At 42.8% G+C, this 18,434-nt stretch overlaps 1 protein-coding gene and 1 long non-coding RNA gene across 2 annotated transcripts in view; both read left to right on the top strand.

Moving 5' to 3' along the window:
* The window catches only part of CMSS1 (cms1 ribosomal small subunit homolog), a 181,869-nt gene that overhangs the window by 121,568 nt on the left and 41,867 nt on the right, over positions 1-18,434 (top strand). The window lies entirely within an intron of this gene.
* On the top strand, positions 610-2,023 carry LOC309531258. The gene is made up of 2 exons (XR_014219180.1): positions 610-900; positions 1,204-2,023. It is a non-coding gene; the product is annotated as an uncharacterized lncRNA (long non-coding RNA).

Below are 18,434 nucleotides of genomic sequence, written 5' to 3'. Positions count from 1 at the left end.
CAAACACGCAACTTTTAATAGTACAGTATTGTGTATTCTACTGGGTTAAGTATGAAGCTCCAATCTTATACCACAGGACTGAATATAGAGGGTATAAGGAAAATGTTCTTAGAGGGAACGACTTTATAAATCATCCCTGTCCAAAAAGAGAGAGAGAGAGAGCAAATTAAAGGGTTCCAGAGATTATGCTGAAACCACGTGGTTTAAATTAGACCTCTAACATGACTCTGACCTGATTTTGTGGTTCAGCTTAATGCTCTGATACTATAATTAAGTTTGGTATTTTTAACTATTATTACTCATTAAAATGTATAAGGCTTGACATGATATACTAAGTTAATAGTTTAAACATGTATCTAGACAATTGTTTAAATGGCTGTTGTTTGCGCTATCCAATGAAAATAACAAAAAACACAATAGCCCATTCTCTCCCTTAAATGAGGCCAATGTCCTGATGTTGCCTAAAAAAATCACTAATGTGTATAATAATAGCCTTGTTTAAGGGATTAAAAAACTTAAACAGAACCCACATTGATGTATCTTTCTCTGCATTTTATTTTCCTGAAATGTTTCAATTATATCTATCTATGGCTTCCCCAGGACATTCTATCAAGTCTTTGAAGAAGGTCCAGCTTTGGCATGTTTGTGGAATTCTCACAAAGGAACAAAAATATTTCATAGATATTTTACAGACATTTTACAGACCAGAGAAGCAGATAGCTATTTTGGGGCCAAGGGCAATGTAGGAAGGGACATGGGCTTTCCTTGTGACCAAACTACTGTTTAAGCCAAAGCCTGAGTATCTTTCAGACATAGTATACAACATTTTTGTCAAAGTCATTTTAAGTAATCTTAATTACAAGTGTGGGGAATTTTAGCACTGGGCACATTCTAAGCTATGTTAACATTTACAGTGGTGCCCCGCAAGACGAATGCCTCGCAAGACGAAAAACTCGCTAGACGAATGAGTTTTCCGTTTTGGAGGGGCTTCGCAAAACGAATCTCCTATGGGCTTGCTTCGCAAGACGAAAATGTCTTGCGAGTTCCTGCAGGGTTTTTTTCCTCCCCCCCCTTTTTCTAAGCCGCTTATCCGATAAGCCGCTAATAGCGCTAATCCTCTAATCCGTCAACGGGCTTGCTTCGCAAGACGAAAAAACCGCTAGACGAAGAGACTCACAGAACGGATTCTTTTCGTCTTGCGAGGCACCACTGTAATTTGCACTGATACACAAAAACCATTCATACAGTAGAGCACATTATGACAACAGTCCAATAAATGTTGAAACAGACCAATAATACTTCTGAAAGGTGTTGACTTCGGCAGTAGTTTGTGACATGAAACAAATCAGTGTTTTCAAGGGGTGGAGTCCAAGTCATGTCACACAAAGTACACTTTATTTATTTTGCCTAGATTTTCAATGGCTTAGGTATTTCTTGTACAGAAATAATTACTTTTAAGCAATAGTGATCTGTATGCAATGGTGCATCTACCTCCCTTTTCCCTTAGCATTTGTTCTGCAAGCTCCCTTTTCCTGAGAATTGCATTCCTAGTATGTTCTGTAATTATAGAAGGGTCTCAAGAAGACACAACGGTTATTATTTTTATATTTTACTTTGATTCTTTATTCTCACCCCTAAGTGCAAAAAAGGGCAGTGTAGCCAAATATATGGACTGTGCAAGGGGCATCTCAGGATTTTAGTATGAAGTCTGGTTTCCAATAGATGTTCAACAGGAAGGAGCAATAATAATATGAAATGGGTTTATAGTAAAGCACTGTGCATATTTTGAGATAGGAGCATAGGAAAACTAGGCAGCTGCTTAAAACTAGATACAGGCAGGCTGTAGCTGTCCAGGGTTTCAGTTGTGTGTTTTTTCCAATCTTACCTGAATTTGGATTGATTTTGGGACACGCAAAGCTTCTCCTCTACCACTAACTGGAGTATCATCAACAGTGCCTGTTCTTTGTATTTGTGTGGCATCTATTTGTTACTTTTATAGTGTACAATATATAAAACTTATCAAATGTTACATGTTTTCCATTGAGCATGCTTTTTGGTGATGTGCTCATTTTAAAGTGCCTTGTTCTCTTAAGCTGAGATACTGCTGAGTGACTGTGCCTTTGTACTAGTTTGCTTGTATACTTGTATAATTTTGTTTTATGTTAATGAGCAGAAGAAGCACAGACCAAAGGCCCATTGGTATCTTGTTCTCATTGTGGCCAATCAGGTGTTGAATGGGAAGTCCATAAGTGGTTCATGAGCACAACAGCACTTTCATATATGCGTACGCTGCATACAGCCTCAGTTTGCTTCTATTCTGTAAGAGTAGCCTATGGCAAGATGTTTCCTAATGCATACCTAAGAACATTTATTACCCAAATGCTACATTAACAACCCTGTTCATTCTTTCTGCCCATTATGGCTAGGGCTCCCTTTTTGCCCATTCTTTTAGTCCAGGGCTGGGGACCTTGTGGCCTCCAATTTGTATCTGCCCTGCCAGCATGGTGAACGGCTGGGAAGGATGGAATTTGTAGTCCAGCAACCTTTGGAAGTCCACAGCTTCCCCATTCCCGCTTTAGTCCTTGTTCTCTGCTAAAAGTATGTGTAACTGCATTTGTATGTACTCTTCCCAGTTTCTTTTTCTTCCTTGTTCTCTCTCCTTATGCTAAAATTCTGGTTGTAAGCTCTTTGGGTTACCTTTTGCAAAGAACCTTGAGAAAATAATGGTGCTGTATAACAAAGAATCTCAGGACTCACAGGACCAAACTAAGATAATCTATCCTGGCACATCCTGGAGATTTATGTTGCCATTTTAAGTGTGTCTTGTTAATTTTATATTGGCAGTAAGTTGTAAAGGCTTACATCCGTTCATTGCCAGCTCCAAGTCAGACAAAGTTAGTAGGAATAAAAACAGCCAGTCTTGGAGAGCTCTTTGGCATCTACTTGAAAATAATTTGGTAAGTTTATTGAAGTTCGCATTGGGTCACTTTACATGTTGCAAAACCCCACCATATTTGGCTATGGACTGAATGAGAATGCAAAATAAACTTATTTTCCCTCTGGAGGATTTCAGCAGTGAGTATTAAACATTTTGATCCAGTACAAAAAAGAACAACTGTGCTCTCTATTTTAGAGTTCGTTTATGGTGGCAGGAATTTATGGAAAGCTGAAAGAGAGAAACATGCACATCGATGGGTGAAGTTGACACCAGTGGTGTCCCCTTGTTACACTAAATGTGAAACCTTTAAGCACTACCCAGATTCACACTCCAAACTTACTTGCTTTTATGTTAAGGCTTTTCCTACTTGGCCAGGGAATGCTCCAACAGCACAGAATCGGTTTAGGCCTCATGGAACTGCAATCCTGAGCCCCAAGTGGCTGACCATCCAAAATACTTGCTACAAAACTTCCTCACTCCATCCTTTGTGACCAAAGCAAGCACCTTCTTCCTGCTTGTCTCCCTCCCTAGATTTTCCTCTACCTTCAGCCTCTACCTTATCTTTCTCTTGGATAATAATAATAATAATAATAATAATAATAATAATAGTTGTTGTTGTTGTTGTTGTTATTATTATTATACAATAATAATTGTATTCCTGGTTCCAAGATGGAATTGGGCTAACCCCTTGCCATTCCACAGTTTCTTTGGTTAGAGTCCTGGCCCACTTTCACCCCTTTCCTCTAACACCATTTAGATATTGATGCCTCCTGGATCCCAAAGGGCAACAGATTCTGAAACCAAGTGTCATGCTCGTTGATGTATGCCTGTAGTAGAAGCAAGTATTCCCAGCACTACCATTTCACAAAAACTGACCTGGTACAACCCTGTATTTTGCAAAATCCAAATAGCTCAAACTAGCCACATTACTGAGTAATAGGGAATGATAAATAGCTCCTGTGAAGGTTTTAGTTAGTTCATGGCTAAGATGGGGGAGAGGTGGGAAATAGCAGCTTGCTGAAGGCCACCTAGTGAGTGCTTGGCTGAGTTGGGATTTGGATCAGGGACTTGCAGCTTGTAGCGTTACATTACATCAGCTCTTCTCCCCACCCGCCACCCCCACTTTAAGTTCTCTTTCAGAGATACTCTTCAACCAGTCTTCATTTAGATACTTCCTTTATGGACATACAAAAGCAGACTGCAAATGCAGGAGAATTTGAGGAAAGTTCGAGGTGGGTGGGAAGGGTTGCAAATCCCTCTGTAGCAAATCCCATCTCAGCCCAGGTCTTTGAAAATTAGCTCCTATGTAAAATCGGGCTGACACTTCAAAGAGTCAGAGGGGAAGAGGCTGGAGGAAATGTTCAGAACAAGTTTAATTTCCCAACCACTAAAGGATGTCAGTGGGGTTAGAGTGACTACCTCAAGTGACCCCTTTCTTCCTCATTGTGCGGATCGTATTTCCCTGCATGCCCCTGTTGAGAGATCTTGATGTCTCTAACACGATGCCGTCATAGCGTGGGGGAGGAAGGAGTTGTGTAATATGGAGCATATGTTTTGCAAGGAAGCTAGTGGTGGTATTGGCCCCACCACATACTTAGACCCATTTAATAAACATGGCATGTAGCCGGATCCTCTCATATCTAGCACTTAAAGGGTCAACGCCCACCCCCTTACACTTACAGCATATATAACATGTTAACATGCTAAATGTGCCATTTCATATTTGTTACACCTACATGTTTGTCAGAGAGACTCAGTGGTATCATCTAGCCTCCAGCAGAAACAAAACTGTTTTCCTCGAACGCTCTGGAGTTATGTTATGTTAGACATTCCTTAGTTTGTTTGAATAACATTTTTTTAAACAATATTTTGAAGCCTGAGCCTCCTACTCATTTCTGTGGCTAAACAAAGTTATTTTTAGTGCGTGGGCCCATGGCTGCACGAGAAAAATGCTGATTATCCAGAAGGGAAGTGGGAAGGGAAGCAGGGGGTGCTTGTCATCTTCATGACTCAAAATATCCTTTGTACCCTGGAATCTAAATCTATAGTGAGGCCAGAATTTGCTCCTTAGATTTATTTGCTACCCACCCCAACCACCTGTGTGTGAATCTTGCATTTCTGTTCCTTCCAGTGAGGTGTTACATTTACAGAACGAGAGCTCCAGGAAGATGGAAATGTGGTCTGCTTCACATTCTGTGAAGTGTTGTGAATCAGAAGCCCTGGTCCTTACTGGATAAGCCCCCAGTGGGCAGTTGTGATCCATTTTGGAACCTAACATTTCAATGGGACTTTTTTGGGTGGGGGGGCAATACAAATTGCTGTATAGGGTGAGCTAGTCTCCCCCACCTTTCCTCTCACACTAGGTTCTGGGCCTAGATTGGACCTCCTGTGCTGCCTATTTATACAATGAAATAAACAAAACCCTTAAAGGCAAAGTTGCATGACTAGCACAGTGTTTCCCAACCTTTTTTGGGCAAAGGCACACTTGTTTCATGAAAAAAATCTCGAGGCACACCACCATTACAGCCCCGTGACGTCAGCACGCAGCGTCACGCCGGGAGGGACATGAATTGCTAGCAAATTACATGATCACCTCCTTGAGGGCTGGCTCATCTTCTCCGAAGGCAGAACCCCATTAATTAACAGGACAGACTCACACCATAGCCAAGACGAGGGGGGGAAACCTCAGTCATGCACAGTCATGCACATGTGGGGGCTAAATGAGGACGAAGACCGGGCAGAGAGCAGGGTTCAAATCACCCCACCTGGCCAGGACAATCCCTGGGTGCTCCCTTGGGCCACTCGCCTGACCCACCTCGCAGGGCTGTTGTTGCGAGTATAACACGGGGAGAACCACGCGCGCCCCCGGGAGCTCCTTGGAGGAGAAAGCGGGCGATGAATGCAATGCACGAAATATATGAGAGGCGACCAGGTTTTGCAGGTGAGGGGCCCCCGCCAGCCTCCACTTCCAACACCCGGCGCAACGATGCTGAAGTTTTCCCCCGGGCTCGGCTCGGGGAGCAGCGCTGCTCCCCCCCAGCTCCCCTTCACCCTCCCGGCTCTCTCTGCCGCCCACTGGGGACCCCCCTCACCTGCCAAGTCCGGAGCGCCGGTGGAAGTTGCATGCATGCATGCAGGGCGCCACGTTGCCATTGCATTGCACTGCACTCCATGCAACGCCTGCACTCATGCATTGCCTTGCACGCCCGCCAAGGGGTCTCCCCGTGGTCCGATGCGTCCCCTCCGGCGCGGATGCAGCATTGCAAAAATAACACCCCCCCGACGCAGCCCTACCTGGGGGGCAGCCTCCGCCTCTCCGCCTCCGCGGGCATCCCCGGACTCCATCCTGCTGCCCGGCTGCGCGGGGTCTGCGCGGAAGAGCCCCTGCCCACCCGGCCGCCGCCGCTGCGCTCATTCCATGGCCAGGAGAAGAGTGCTTCAAACAAAACGCCCGGCCCGCCAGGCCACGCTGGGAAACGTAGTTTGCGCACCCCGCGCGGGCGCGGAGCCCAAGGGCGAGGGGACTATGGATCCCGGCAGCCCCCGCGCCAGGGACGGAGGGGGAGAGGCCGGGTGCAGGGATGGAGGGACGGGCGAGCGAGTGAGTGAGTGGCAGCCGCCAAGCCTTGGCGGAGAGCCAGGAAGGGCCTCCCCGGAGGAGGAGGAGGAGGAGGGAGGCGCAGAGCGGGACGGAGGGAGGGAACCCCAGGGGTCATCTAGTGACGGCGCCCCAATCAAAAATTTGACTTTTTTTAAAAAAAAAATCTTTCGAATTTTTTAATTTTTCCCGCGGCACACCAGGCAACATCTCGCGGCACACTAGTGTGCCACGGAACAGTGGTTGGGAAACACTGGACTAGCATCATGTGTAGCTTGGGCTTTGGATCCCAGTTAAGTTGTTTCCCACTTCCTTGTCCCCTGCAAAGATTCTTTAGAGGATCAGGTGCCTTCCTGCAGGACCGACCTCAGCTTTGAGAAGGATTTGGTCAAAGTGTCCTGTGGTGAGTTCCCTCCTCTGTCACTGAGCCCTGGCAGGGTTACTTGGCTGCGAATGTGTGGCTCCCAGCATTGCTAGGTTGCTGGGTCAATGCCTTCCTTCCAACTCCTTCCAATTTCACGATTCTACGAAACATAAAGGGTGGCTAGATTCAGAACCTGGCACTGCTTGGAATACCAGGGCAGGGGGGGGGGAGTGGGGCCGGGACTGGCACCAGCCGTGGCACTAACAGCTACATTAGGATTCCAGATGCTGCTTCTGGCCTTGAGAACCATTCCTTCTGTGAACTTCCTTTACATCTCGTGATATGATTAATATTTATTGCTCGTGGCCATAGGCCATTGCAAACAATACATACATGAGCAAATAAACTTATTTAAAATTAAAACAAATCCATGAAATATCCTGGAATTACACTAAGTTTTAGCTTACTCTGTTAATGAATCATCTTTACAGTCCACTGTCACTTGATTCAAAGTACTTACTTGAATTTTCTTTGATGAAGTTACAGTTAATGTAACTTGATAAGATATATGCTCATACTTCATAACAGCAACAACAAAGATCACTATAATCCTGTATTGGCCACCCATTACACTGTAATGGGTGTGGCATACTGTATAGTGAATGGAGCTAAACACCATAATATATAATCACAGATACATATTCTGCTCTTACAAACCTGGCATTTTCTCAAGGAAAGAGAATCTTGTGAGCAAGCTTGCCACACCTCATCTCTTAAAGTTTGGTGGGAGGGTGTGGGAACTTGTTAGGACATCTTCATTGCTTCTGTTCAGCTCTGAACTTCTTGCATGACCCCTGAACTATTGACTCACACTGCTGTGCCTACTGCTGATTCTGTACCATTACTTGCCCGAACAAAGATCATATAAAAGTAACAGCCTCTGTCGTCTTGTTTTGAGTGGGAGTCGGGACAAGCCTCTGATTTTCAAAAAACAGTTTGGTTTGTCTAGTCTCGCCCACCACTATTGCAGTTTGAGGCACAGCCTAAAGAAGAAAAAGCCCAAAGTGCCATCTCAAAAGAAGCTCCTAGAAGACCTATTTGGCTTCTGAAGTTTACCTAAACAATTATAGCTGAAAGTATGGGCTGTATGGCAAAGTGTGTGTGTGTGTGTGTAGTTGAAAGAATGGGACGTGGGTGGTGCTGTGGGTTAAACCACAGAGCCTGGGACTTTCTGATCAGAAGGTCGTGGTTAGAATCCCCACAACGGGGTGAGCTCCCGTTGCTCGGTCCCTGCTCCTGCCAACCTAGCAGTTCGAAAGCACATCAAAGTGCAAGTAGATAAATAGGTACCGCTCCAGCGGGAAGGTAAACGGCGTTTTCGTGCGCTGCTCTGGTTCGCCAGAAGCAGCTTAGTCATGCTGGCCACATAACCTGGAAGCTGTACACTGGCTCCCTCAGCCAATAAAGCGAGATGAGCGCCGCAACCCCAGAGTTGGCCACGACTAGACCTAATGGTCAGGGGTCCCTTTAGCTTTTATGGGCATAACTGAGGAAGTGCACAAAGAGCTTATTTGGACATTACCTTAACATAAACCTAAGTTAACTACCCCTATAGTAAATACAGAGATAACCTGGGCCAATTCTGTGCTGTCCATAGGTATGTGCTTCTTGGAAACACCAGTAACACTTCAGTTGTTGTTGTTGGGCAGCCATGATCATTCCTCTGGAATTATTGCCCAGGGATAACACAAGAAGGATTGCATATGTCATGAGGAAGCAGCTGTGATATAGTGCTCCTGTTGCCTTCCTATGTTTGCAGAGTAACCAGGATGCCAGGTCTGTGCTATAAGATAAAATCAAGCCCCATTTGTTATGGGTGGTTTTTTTGTTTTTTAAATCCTCTGAACATCTATGGCTGAGTACGAGCATCACAACATTCAGAAGTTTTGAACAGATTACATGAAGTTGGAGCTGTTCCAGGAAAAGACAGTGTATCTGTCCAGTTGATGTCTGTTGTGTGCTTAGGAAGCAAAGGTAGGAAGTAACTCTCTCCCCAGCTCTTAATTCTTGTTCCCGCAAGAAGATTTCGTCATTCAGTACATAACCAAAGAATTCATGGAAAGGCGGATTTAGTGTTTATTCTTCCCATTGTATGCTGTAGGACCAGGCGAACAAGCTGTGCTGTGCGAAAGCAAATACGTTTTTACGCTGCGACAGCTACTGATCTGCTAATCATAATTTACCAAGTAGCACTTCCAAGCAGGAAATTGAAGTACGGGAAGGGAAAGCACAATAAATCCATTAATGAGATACACAAGCTATTTGAATGTGAAGTCGCCTTGCACTCAAGCAAAGCATGCTTTCTGCAGAGAATGCTCTGCTCTCCACCTCTCTTTAAATTAAGAGGGTTATATTATCCATATCACCCTGATCCCAATGAAGCCACGAAGCTCATGGTAAGACCAGTGTTAGGCGTATGCTGCTTCTTTCCCCTCTCTCTTCTCTGGCACAAACCTCCTCTATTTGTCAAAGCCATGCTTTAGGGTAGGTCTGTTGAACTTGTAATGCCCCAATGTACATGCCGTTCACACCCAATCTAATTAAAAATTCCCCTCTTAACCAGGGTTCTGATGTTCGGGAGCCTTAGGTTAACAGTGGCGAATTGTAGCATGTACGGTAACCATGGTTAAAGCAAACAAAGGGAAGGGGTGTGAAGCACACATTCTCAAGTCTGGATCCCAATTTGGAAACCCTGGAACACAAGGAACCAGCCATAGATCTGCACCAGAGCTACACCCTTTGGTTTTGTGGCCAGCTGAAACTTTCAATCCTATCCATGCCACACACTTTCAATAAGCATATCTTGCAAGCTGAGCTCTATTTAGTATGCTTTTTTGCCAACTTGCCTGTCTCAGTGCTCTAAGAAATATTATAGTTTGTAGAAACCTATAAAATAATAAATCATCTCTTCCGACCGATTTCCTTTTTTGAAAGAGAACATTTGGAGAGTAAGGAGTCGTTGGAAAGAAGCAGCTGCATTTTGTGGAAGCAAAGTTCCTCTTGGATAGGGAGGGACACAAGGCATAAAGTTGACATGTGCTTGACATGTGGGGAGGGGTAGAATCTGGAAGAAGAGTTTATAGGCTAGGGAGCCAAGGTAGCTTTGGAAGCAACTTTAAAAATCAACACAAAAGTCCATTTCCTCATCAGTCATTTTCAATGTGAAGTTGAGAGCTTTTCCTTCTGAGACAGTCAGTGCTTCAGCACCAGGAACAGGAAACAGTCTTTCACACAAAATATGTTTTATAATAAAGATGGCATCAATCTTTGTTATCTGAGCAAGTGATGTATTTAAACAACAAGTTTATTGAGAACAAACCAAGTGAACAGTGCCGTTGTTGCTTTTTTCTGTCAGCAAATGCAAGGCTTTTAAGACAGGTTATGTAGGGTTTCTTTCTGCCATCTGATAAGCATGAGTTGAGAATAGTTGTGGCAGTAGTTGTGTTTTGGGACCAGTTTGACCATACCACTTCAATTTAGCATTTTGAACATTTCCAACAATAATTTTAATACCTTTCCCATATGTTCCTTTTTCTCACCTTCCTTTATAGAGCAATCTTTACTGTGGCAATGAAGCCTTACAAAAAACAACACAGCCTTCTGAAAAGGGAGGGGAGAGGTGTGTGTGAGAGAGGGGAGAGAGCGAGAGGGAGAGAGCGCACTTTTCACAGGGATAGCAGGGAAGCTTCTTGCATGGTTCACTGGGTGATGAGGGGAAAGTTGCATCCATTGAAATCTACCACCAAAATGTTTGCTGTACTCTTCTAGCTGAATATACAATATTGTTGGAAGAGGGCTAGGGGGAGATGAGATTATTTTGCTGCTATTATTGCTTTCGGGATGTGTATTAAAAGGAAGACCTTGTGCTCCCTCTCTCACATTTATGCCAATGGTGAAACCTTCTGGAGAAGCTAATGAAGCATTTTCATGCTTTAGGATAGCAAGGAGGAACCTGTGGTCCTCTGTCGTTGGATACAAACTCTCATCAGCCTCAGCCTCTCATTGACCAGGAATCCAAAATATGTGGAAGCAGCAGTATGTGTGCCACAGATCAACATCTTAATTCCCTCAAGCATTTCAGAAAGTCACAAGGAAATAGCATGACTTCAGGATTACCTTATGAGATCATAACCAACCCCATGAGAATGTGAAACTTTCTGTCTTGTTACCGTATTCAAGTTAGATATAAATGCTGATGTGGAAATGCTCCTTGAAATAAGCTTGATATTTAATCTCATGCCAAATTCTTGTCATCTGAATTTATTTCCTAAATAAATTTAGTTGTGTTGTTTTCTTTAATTTTAGAAGAAAGAAAGCACGAATGGTTACACATTGGTACTTGCCCCTCTCATTCACAGCTGCAACAGCATGCATTTCTTTTTAAGCAAACCACAGTTGCTTGTTGCATCTAAATTTAGGGAACTGTGGTTTGCTTACACAAGTGGTGGGAAACCTGTTTCCCTACAGATGTCTGACTCCCAACTCCCATCAGCCCCAGCTAGCATAGGAAATAGTCAGGAATGATGAGAGCTGTAGTCCTACAACATCTGGAAGGCCACTTCTTGTTTTGTGAACAAGCCACAGTCTGAAACTACTGTGTGGATCCTTGGCAGAAGTAGTACTTAAAACTGGGTTCTAAGTTCATTCCCTACACCCAAATGGTAGTTCAGCATAGAGCTCTGTCTTTTACTGCTGCCAACTTTTTCACCAGACCCCCATAATCATTTTCCTTTAACAAGGGCTTGCTGTATCAGCTGATGGTGCTTATTTCCATGCTGTGAAAAACCATCCTTGATTTCTACAAATCAAGCTGCTGCTTGAAGACACAGAAGTAATTAAAGATCCCCACACTCCTGTGCATTGACTTTTAAAAATGCTTTTCTAGTATAGAACGCTGGCTGATGTGGAAAAGCTCAAAGACAGTGTTGATATATGAACTATTAAAGGAAGAATAAGAAGGTTTCAAGATGCTGCAACTCCCTGGTTCCTAGAAACCTTTGCTGCCCCTGAGGTTTGAGAAGTTTTGTCCCATGGTTATATTGTGCATAAAATATGTTCACTTTAAAGTTAGGGAGCTTCATGCATAAACCATCTAGTGCCTGCCTTTCTTTATCTACAGTCTCCTAAAGGAGAAATCAACCCTGTTGTTCCATGTTATACAGTCATACAGAATGAAACATCCAAGAGCATTCCTGGTGTATCTTGAGGTCAGTAGAGTCCCTTCAAATGTCAATTCAGAAAGAAGCCAAATGCTTTTAAAGCACCTCCTTCCTCTGGGCATAGAAATTGAGCAGTTTTGGAAAGTGTTGAATCCTGTCTTTCCACCAGAGGGCTCTGCATAGCATAAAAACCTTCCTTCACTAACACGTTTAGGATGGAGAAATGTATTTCTTTCTGATCACCTGCTTTGATATGCAGCTTTTTGAAATGCTTCATTTCCATTTCGCCATGCTGCCATTTTCCAGGTTTGTGTAATTTTGAACATGGCAGCAATGATTGTGTTTTGCTACTTTGCTTTTACCACAATCTGGCAGCAATTGAAATTGGGGGGAAAGGTATGCTCTCCTCACCCTTCCCCTCCGTTTATTAGTTTTTCTGGGGGATTTTTCTTAAAAGTTGGTGGAAAGTTCCGTATACAGATAATTTAATGATGCTAAAAGAGAAATGAAATCAGAACAGTATCAGTCAATATGTTTCCAGAAAGCGATCTCCTCAAGTAACTATAACACTCAGCGCAAAATACCTCACTGCAGCCTTGCCTAACTAGTGTGAAAATGGACTGAATAATAATAATAATAATAATAATAATAATAATAATAATAATAATAATTTATTATTTGTACCCCACCCATCTGGCTGGGTTTCCCCAGCCACTCTGGGTGGCTTCCAACAAAGATGAAAAATATACTAAAATGTCACATATTAAAAACTTCCCTGAACAGGGCTGCTAACTATTATGATTCTCCATAGTATGTTCGGAATAACAGCATTCAATTTAAAAATCTGCTCTGACCTGGATTGCAGGAACTTGTAACAGTCTGGACATTTGCTGTGAGAGAATGCTTGTTTTGTACACAACAATCCTCAGCATGCAGAATGGAACCATAAATAAATATTTTGATTACCTCTAAGGTTCCCATGAAACTTTTGTCATTTGCCTTTGCAGGTGCCCAAAACCACTCAATCCACACTTCTGCTAACAACCGTGATTCCCTCCCTCCCTCCAGGTTCTCTGTAAGGCTTTCTTGGGGAAGGGGGGCTGGAATAGGCATTTTTACCTATTTCTGCCCTACCTTTCTGCTAAATAGCACAAAGGCAGCTCATGGGAATTGAAGCAGTTATAAACCGTTGATCACAGGAGCAGTAGTGGTACAGAAAACAAACAGGCAATTAAGATTTTTAAAATGCAAAGTAAACCGTTCCAGCCCCTTCCATTTCCCTCCCCTAGGATCCTTATTATGAAGATGCCATTCCTAACTAGCAACAGTTTTTTCCTCTGTTCTGTAGACATGTCGGGATATCTGCACATATTTGTACATTGGCTTAACCAGTGAGTAGCCGATAAAGTCAACTCTCAGAGCCTAGTTTCCATTTGCTAACATCCTTATCCCTGTAAATGCTCCATGCCCTTGCCATACTTGGGCCTTTTGACTAGGCCACCTATCCTATTTGCTTGCCTGCTGTTTCTCTTTCGGTTACATCGGCGCCAAGGTTTTTGCTAGTTATCTTGCTTTTTATTAGCTGAAGTATGATGACATGCCTGCAGATAGTGCTTGTAACATTCTTCTTGACTTAAGGAGAGTGAATATCCCACTGTGCGGAGGGAGGGCTATGGGCTTCAAAAGGAAAATAGGAACACTTCCAAGAAGTGAGTAATGTTGTTTTATTGTCTCTCCCCCCACCCTACCCCAATCGTAGGTGAAAACAGACAGACATGATACTTCTCATCCTAGTGTGCCGTGCTTCTGCTGTTCCACTTACTGTACAAATCTCTAAGCAGCTTTCAAATCCTACACCCCCTATGTAAAACCTGACACATCCCAGTGGAAGCAAAATAGGTTTTTTGTGTGCCCCCCTTTTTTTATTTGTTGGAAAGGGTATTGTACTTCTAAACCAGGATGCTCTATATATTATACTATTTACCATAATGCTGGAGTGGCCTTCTGGCATTGCTTTTGCAAATAACCATCCTCTTAGTCAATAAATTACTGCATGCGCTTCTAAAATATAAACTCCTCATTGACCCAGAGAGCAAAAATTCAATGTACATTAGTGGCGTGCTCTGGGACATTTTCATTCATACTTTTTTCATTTAAAAGTTGGTGGACTTGTCTGCAGAGCATTTTAAAACCCCTCTGATAATCCCCTCAGACTCCCATGGCGCACATTAATCGAGACAAGGCAGATGAGGTGCAGACGGTGGAGTTCACAGAGCACATGCAAGCTGATCCTTCATTTCAGCAGGAGCTCTCCCGCCTCCCCTTTCCAAAGCAGTAGTTCCTGCAAAACAAATGCCAGGTTGCATTTTAAAAAGTGTTGTTCGGTATGAATTCTGCCATTTCCAAAGCATTGAATTTGCAAGCTGACATTTTGATTCAGTGGCTGAAGAGGCGAAACCCTGGCCAGGAAGCCCTGGCTGCTAGCTCTGGAAGGGACCACCATAGAAACGTAGGAAGCTGCCTTATACCGAGTTAAGTCCATTGGTCTTTCTAGCCTATTATTGTCTTTATACTGACTTTATAACCTACCTGGAGATGCCAGGAATTAAAGCTGAGAACCTTTTGCAGGCAAAGCAGTTTCCGTACTGCGGAGTTTCAGCCTTTCCCCATCAGTCAGCGTGAGAGATGTTCACTCTGCAATTTGGGCCGATTGTTTGTTTTAGCATTTCGAGATTTGTATACTATCTTGGATGCCTTGCAAGGGCTTTTATAAATGCAACGTAGAAAGAATCACATCCTGGTTCTTAGGAAGCTCAAATCCTACATTTCTTCGCCACTGCTTCCACTCCCTGCTTTGTGGTTGCTGACTTGCTGTCATCCCATCCTTCCTCTCTCTTTCACAGCTTTATCTTTTGGGTGGATTTGGATGAAAGGCTTCTTCTTCTGATGGTATGAGGCTTGCCAGATACCAAAAGGGTATAAAAAAGAATAGCAATCTCTCCCAGTGTTCTGTGGGCAAACGAACAGGCAGAAGAAAGGTGACCCCTAGGTAAGAACCCTGCCTGATCACAGAAAAATTGGGGTTTTATGCCTTTAAAGTTGGGTTTGGTGTGAAGGAAGAACTGCCAGGGATTTGCTTTCCTTCCAGTGGTTTTGTTTGTGGGCACTGATTCAGTGGAATTACGTTGGTGCCCTTAGGTGGTATTGCAAGCGCACAAAGCAACAAGCAAAGGATTTGATTTGAGGCGTGGGTTGGCATGGGTAATGGAAACTTCCATCTTGAGGACCCAAAACACCTCTCACCCCCTCCTTAGTCATCTGTCAAAGCTGCTTTTTCCTCCATGGGGGAAGTTTGAGTGAAACAAGTAAGGCAGAGCGATACATAAATAAATTAAAAGCACTCAGACAGATTTTAGAGGAAGACTACACACACACACACACACACACACACACACACAGAAGCAAAGTCCTCAAATTCAGAATTGTAAGGGGAAAGGGTAGAGGAATAGTTAATACTTTACTAAACACAACAAGCACACTTAAAGCAACACCAAAGAAAATCAAGACTGAATGAAAGGATAGCTAACAGAATGGTTCCTGAAGTCCATGCACAAAGGCAAAATTGCAATAAATCTCCATCCCCTGTGAACACCTTTACCTGTCCTAAGCGGGCCTTGCCCTCCTCCTTGTTTACCAGCCTCTGGGAGCATGCCAGGGCCCTCACATGACCATTCCAGAGCTCATTAAGCAAGGTGAAGAACTTTAAAAGTGCTTTCCATGGTGTGTTCCAGTCTTCCCATTTATTTATTATTTATTTAGGGGCTGTGCGCCCAAAGTCATGATCATGTAAGTAGATTATGTGTACGTGGCGGTCCCACTGTATATTATTGTTAATTTGGGTTTTTTCTCTCTCTCTCCTTTCTCTTTCTTCTTTATTTTAAATACAGCTTTTTCTCCTTTTTAATTTTCCCCTCCTTTGATTTGTGTTGTTTTTAATATTCTGAAGATTTCAGGGCTTTCAAAAGTATTCTGCCTTGCTGTTCTAACCACTGAATTCACCAAAGTTTCTTTTTTTTAATATATAAAAAACTACTGTTCTTTTTTTTTAGAAAATATTTAAATATTTTTAAACACCACTTCCATTTAAAATATTGTGGGGCTGTATATAATCTAAAAACACAATACAAAAGTAAGAACAATAAGAACATCCAACGAAATTGGTAAAAGACGGTTGGCAAAGAATCTCAAGTTCATAAGACTGTTTTCAGGAGATGTCTGAGAGCACGTAGACAGTTGTTGAGGTCCTTCCAGCATTCTGCAGGCCTTGTGACATCCTTACGGTCTAAGAAGTGAAACTTAAAGCTATCTGCCAAGACACAGGTGCCAATTACTCTCAGAGTAAGAAAGGATCTTGATTATTTTACAGGACACAAGCAGCCTGACAATAAATCTTTCCAGGAGTTGTAAAATTTGTACTTCACTTTCTGGAACAGATTTTTCGGACAGTTGTCAATGAAGTACTTTGAAAAGTATGCTTTATCCAGTCAGAAGTAAATCCCGCAAGGCTTTAAATAACCTTAATGTAATGTCTTTGTGGTTACACATGAGAATAATTAGTAGGTTCTGTCTTGTTTTATTCACTACACTACTGGCACGGAATCTGAAGTCCCATAGATTAAAAATGACATGTCTCTCTCTCCCCCTCCCCCACCCCTTGGCTTTTAGAAATTCTTTGTTTAAGCCAGTCTGTAATAGGCCTTGCTTATAAATCTGAAATAAATTGATCCTCCTTTCACAAAAGTGTATTTTTGTCGTTCCATTGCAATATTATAGATGCTAATGTTATTACAGAAATCAATGTACTGTTCGTAGTCCAACCTTTCATGGAGCTGCTTCAAAGACTGTATCTCAGCAATGGGAAACCTCTGATCCACAGGCCCAATTAGACCCAGCACGGATCCCAGTTTGGCCCACGAGGCCATTACCCACAAACCATGCCCATCTTCTTCTCACATGGCATCATATGTGTCTGCAGAGGAAAAACGCTTCATTTCGCACAAGCAGCTTGAATCCAATCTGCTTCCTGCAAATGGACTTTCGAGAAGCTTGCTGTAACTGCTAATCAGCTGATCGGTAACTACAGCAAGCCTTTTTGAAGGCACTCTTCCAGCACCAACAGGGCACTGTAACAGTTGATTGCCTGTTACAGTGACCTGCATTGAACTTTGACAGCTGTAAACTACTATATCAGGTGATTGACAGGTGGGCAGTCCAGCCTATGAGTCAGAGTTGAGGTGAGGGGAATTAAAGATCTGGCCCATTGGCCAGATCCTTTTCCCCACCTCTGGTAAACATGGAGAGCAATTTCAAATAGGATTTAATATGCAATTTGGCAATTTGTATGTCAGTTATTACATACGTATTGATTGTATGTGTGGGTTTCTCCTTATCTTCACGCACAAGGAATTCTTTTTTCTACGAATTAGAATTCTGTAACACATGAAACAGGTCTTGGAAAACATTTTGGCTGGGATTGAAAGCTCTGCTTCAGGTGTGCTCAGTAGGATTTTAACACTTACCCAAACAGCAGGCACCCTGCCCTGCAATGCCATTTTGCAAACAGCTTTTTGAAAGTCTGGATGATCCTCAGACTAAATGACCCTCAGGGTCCATTCCAACTCTTCAGTTCTATTGTTCTCAGTCCTCTGAATTTAAAAAGCTGTTTGTCATGTTACATTGGTTACCTGCTGTTCACAATCCGAAAGCTCAATTGGGTGTGCAGAACTAGCTGTGTGGTATTTTTTTTTAACCCAGCTAATGTGTACTTTTGAAATTGTCCAACATTCTTTTGAAAGTTGTTTAAGAGGAGTTAAGTTTAAGGGAAATAATTGGGTGATATACAACTAAATCACACTCAGACTTGATTCATTGATTTCAGTGAATTTACTGTATGACTAACATTGGGTAATATCCATAACAACAGCCACTTAAGATCCTGGATAAATGATTGGTGATGATTATTAGACTGCAGACTGTTCACAAGGCATCACATATTTCAGTATATTTTGCTATTCATCCAAGAGCAAATAAATAAATAAATGGTTTATTTGTTTCCAGGTTCTAAAAGTCTTGTAATATCAAAACTATGGGATTTTCCCATTGACCCTCATTTTTATTTTCTTCAGATGGTTGCATTCACAATGCCTTGGGTTTGTTTTATTTTGTTTGCAATAAGGTCAACCAAACATTAAAGTCAAATTCAGGGCATATCAACATAACTTTGCCTCAGCCGTTATCTTTCTTGATGGTGCATAG

The sequence above is a fragment of the Podarcis vaucheri genome (assembly GCF_965113315.1).
Source record: "Podarcis vaucheri genome assembly, chromosome: 4".
In the NCBI taxonomy this organism is placed as follows: Eukaryota; Metazoa; Chordata; class Lepidosauria; order Squamata; family Lacertidae; genus Podarcis; species Podarcis vaucheri.
Note: the sequence above shows the minus strand (reverse complement) of the source record. Positions and strands in the feature narration are given on the sequence as shown.